The sequence below is a fragment of the Peromyscus californicus genome, unplaced genomic scaffold (genome assembly GCF_007827085.1).
Source record: "Peromyscus californicus insignis strain IS unplaced genomic scaffold, ASM782708v3 Scaffold_12__1_contigs__length_115047231, whole genome shotgun sequence".
NCBI classification, from domain to species: Eukaryota; Metazoa; Chordata; class Mammalia; order Rodentia; family Cricetidae; genus Peromyscus; species Peromyscus californicus.
The window spans coordinates 52,592,116-52,596,710 of NW_026294413.1; the positions used below are offsets into that span (position 1 = coordinate 52,592,116).

Below are 4,595 nucleotides of genomic sequence, written 5' to 3' on the forward strand. Positions count from 1 at the left end.
AGAGGCTATTTCCTGAAAATGTAGAGATGAAACCTAAGTTACAGTGGAGATGTCAGAATGTTCTCGATGCCACCAATCGAGAATGTGAGATGTCCACCAAGGAAAGATACAGGCATAGAATGAATGGATTCAGAGAGTATGTGTCCTATGTGTATACAGAACTGGAGTGACTGAGCTACCTGAGTCCTTCAGAGTTCAGATGATTTCATCATAAGCCCCAGGTACTAGAATGGGCTTATAAGCTTTTACATTTTCCATGATGAGGTTTTGTCTTGCTTTGGTCCAATCCTTTTTTTCTATGCCCTCTCTCCTCCCCGATTGAAATGGGAATGCTTATTCTGTGCTGCTGCATACTGGAAGTGTGTCATTTGTTCCGTGATGTTATAGGGGCTCACAGTTAATAAATCACTTTGAATCTCAGAAGATACTTGGATGTTGACATTTAAACAACATTCAACTGTTGAAGACCACAGGAGCATTTTAACTTGGACTGAATGCGTTTGGCACTAGGGCAATCGTGAGCAGAGATAAGAGGGGAAATGATTGATATGTAGATGTGTCAAGTTGACAAGGAGTAGGCTTGTGATGGTTTGTATTATCAATTATCAACTTAACAGGACCCAGAATCACCTTTAAGACAAATCTCTAGGCATATCTGTGAGGAATTTTCTGGATTAGGTTAACTGAGTTGGTTATATGTATTGAACTGTACCCTGGAACTGTGAACCAGAATAAGCCCTCTTTCCTTAAGTTGTTTTTGTGGCAGCAATGAGGAAAGGAACTAATTCAAGGGAGAGATGGGCAAAGCTTTCCTGAGCTCTCCCTGCCCATTCTGCAGCTCCCTGTGAATCTATAATCATTTCAAAATAAAAAAACAAACAAAAAACACAGTTGTGAAAGATTATTCCACACTGAAGGAACCTAGAGAGCCAGGAGAGTTACGTATTCCTGGGGTACCCAGACAGGATCCTCATATTATAAAGGGCATTCCTGGACCACTAGCAAAGCTTCAGATGACTATCTGAGTAAAAACTAGATGAAAGTTGTTAGTACTGCATGGCAATATTTTCCTGTAAGTTAAAAAGTACTTCAAAATAAAAAGTTAACAAATCCATCCATCAGGGACTTACCCATTCAGATTTAGACTAGAAGCAGAAACCATTTCCTACAATGAGCCAAATTTTACATATATATTCGATCTTGCAGACACAGAGCCAGCCAGTACTACTAAAACAAACATGGAACACTTCAACCCACTTGAGTACTGATCTAGGCTTGTCATACTAATCCCAGGCTGTGAGTGCTGCTGGCTCCAACTCCAGCTGGCCTCCAGGGTGGACAAGACACTAATGCAGCCACCACCATCCAGCGCTCAACTCTTCTGCATTGGCACAGAAAGCGATCATAGAAAATGCTTGAACAAACAAGAGTGACCACATTTGGCCCAGAGTGGACACAGCCTACAATTTGTCACCTTGGAATAAGGGCTTTGAATTAGTCACTTTCTATCATTACAGGAGAATGCTCAACAGATATGACCAAGGGGAGCAAAGACTTATTTCATATCATAACTTCAGAGGCTTCCCATCCATCACGGAGCCGAAGACCTGAAAGAGTAACTTAATCCATGGCAGCAGAATGTGAGAGACTATGCATATCATGGAAGACCAGGAAGCAAAGAGAGTGGCAGGAGCCTTTAAAGACTCATCCCATAATGACCCACTTCAGCCCCACCTTCTAAAGGTACCCCAGTCTTCCAAAATAGCACTCTCATCTGGGAATAAGAATTCAAAATACACACCTGTGGGGAACATTTTAGGTTTAAACTATAAGAGGGTGTTTTTTTATTGCCCAATTAGTGTGCCTCCAAACCTTCAAAGATCTTGGCAGCTTATTTTCCTTCTCAGGTACTGAAATCTCTCCTCATGTTTTGATCATCAAACATGCCATTCCTGGCTAATTTTATATCTCCCACCTGAAGAAACAGGTATCTGTGCTATTATTTATTCACACTACTATTTCTTTGAAACACGTTTGCATTTAAACAGTGGAGGGTTTCTTGCCTCTGCAGTTTCCCAGGATATACTGCTGTATTTAATGCTGTTGACATCATTCCATAGGATGCTGCATTGTTTACATGCTACCCTGAACACCAGCTTCCAATAACTCTCAGAGCTGTTTCAAGTGCCTCACTGAGGATGATCATAAATGCAAATCTTCCCTGAGTATACAGGAAAATGTAAATGTTAGCTCGTTTTCTGGCCGTGTTAGATTTACAATTGGAATTTTGTAACATAAATGGAAACCTGCATCTTCAAACTATATCTCCTCTTGAACTTTGAAGTCGTAATTACTGAGTTCCTGGTACGTGATCTGCTCTTCTGAAGTGTTTCCTGTATGCCCACCTTTCTGTGCTGCTACCTGGGTGGAAGGCAGGCAGGGGTCATGGTCAGGGTGAGAGAAGAGTTTTTCTTCACAGCAGGAATGCCTACCGCTTATTAGACAAGCTTTAAAACCAAACAGCAGGGCACAATGTCAGCACATAACACAGCAATAGAACATCACCAGAGAGGCCACTAGAGGAGGGAAGTACAGCTTCTAACAGTTGCCCTTCCTTTGGCCTTCCTGACACATGGAGCAGAGCAGGTAGCAGTGTGCCTGGGTACCAACATCAGTATAAAAGACACCTGCCATGATGCCTATTATCTAAAGACACTGTGGGCTGGAGGCAGTACAACAGGCAGAATATGTCTGGACTGGAGTTTCCTTGAGGCTTGGCCCCAAGCTCTGGAAATGAACCACAGGTAAACTAGAACCCTAGACTCACTCTCTGTCTGACAAGAATTGGAGATGTCTAAAGACTGTATGTCAGTACTGTTGCTCCTGGAACCCAATCTCAACTCTAGAAATACCATGCTGGGCAGTGGGAGAAAGGCATCCACTAAGATGTTCTCTCTGGTACTAGGGAAGGCTGTAAGAGTGAGAGTCCTATATCTACTCATGGTATCACTCCAACCTTGTGCATGAGAAAAAGGATCAGGTCACCCAAAGAAGAGATAAAACTTGGGTTCATTAGAGTCCTGACCCAGGCTTACAGCAGCCAGCCTAAGCTGTAATGCCAGCCCCAGCAGAGATGAAAGGGTCAGCTCTCTCAGCCTATATATCAGCCTTTGCCACATCCCAAGGAAATTATCACAAAATATAGGACAAATTGAATCCTAACAGACAGACTAACACCATGGGGTGCAGGGGGTGAAGCTATTAATTCCTGCCTATAGAAATGAGATTAGCTGAGCGAATGTAAACTGAGCCTTTAAGCAGAGGTGACATTCAAACAGCTGGATCCAGTCAGCAGAGGACCTGCATGCTAGAGGGAATGGCAATGACTTCCCTTTGAGAAAAGGAAGGGTGACTAATGACCCTAAATGGTCATTTGGGGGTCAGAAGCACATAAGCCCACTCATGCTAGGAAGTTCTAGGAAGGAATAAACATTGCATTAAGAAGGTGGCTGAGCTTTTTTTTTTCTTTCTCTCTCCTCCAGTCGAGCAAGATGCCCAAGGGAAAGAAGGCCAAGGGGAAGAAGGTGGCCCCAGCCCCCGCCGTCGTGAAGAAACAGGAGGCCAAAAAGGTGGTGAATCCTTTGTTTGAGAAAAGGCCTAAGAACTTCGGCATTGGGTAGGACATCCAGCCCAAAAGAGACCTCACACGCTTCGTCAAATGGCCCCGCTACATTCGGCTGCAGCGGCAAAGAGCCATCCTCTACAAGCGGCTCAAAGTCCCTCCTGCCATTAACCAGTTCACACAGGCCCTGGACCGGCAAACAGCTACCCAGCTGCTCAAGCTTGCTCACAAGTACAGGCCAGAGACAAAGCAGGAGAAGCAGCAAAGGCTGCTGGCCCGTGCTGAGAAGAAAGCTGCTGGCAAAGGGGACGTCCCAACTAAGGGACCACCTGTCCTCCGAGTGGGGGTCAATACAGTCACCACCTTGGTAGAGAACAAGAAGGCTCAGCTGGTGGTGATTGCCCACGATGTAGACCCATTGAGCTGGTGGTCTTCCTGCCTGCCCTGTGTCGAAAGATGGGGATCCCCTACTGCATCATCAAGGGAAAGGCCAGGCTGGGGCGGCTGGTCCATAGGAAGACATGCACCACTGTTGCCTTCACACAGGTTAACTCGGAAGACAAGGGTGCTCTGGCTAAGCTGGTGGAAGCTATTAGGACCAATTACAACGACAGATATGATGAGATCCGCCGCCACTGGGGAGGCAACGTCCTGGGTCCTAAATCTGTGGCTCGGATTGCCAAACTGGAAAAGGCAAAGGCCAAAGAACTCGCCACTAAATTGGGTTAAATGTACACTGCTAAGTTTTCTGTACATAAATATAATTACAAACTTAAAAAAAAAAGAAGGTGGCTGAAAACACTGAAGGAAAAAAATAATTTGAGGGCAATGAGTTCATCACAGAATGGTGAAGGCAAAAATGAGATGTCAGTTATGCATCATTTAATGAAGAAAACACATTCTAAGAAATGCATCATTAGGTGACTTTGTCATTATGTAAACATCATAGACTGTACTTACCTATATTATATAG

At 44.3% G+C, this 4,595-nt stretch overlaps 1 pseudogene; it reads left to right on the top strand.

The window, feature by feature from the left end:
• The first annotated feature begins 3,525 nt into the window (after positions 1 to 3,525).
• LOC128107892 (60S ribosomal protein L7a-like) lies at positions 3,526 to 4,375 on the top strand (annotated as a pseudogene).
• The last annotated feature ends 220 nt before the right edge of the window (positions 4,376 to 4,595 follow it).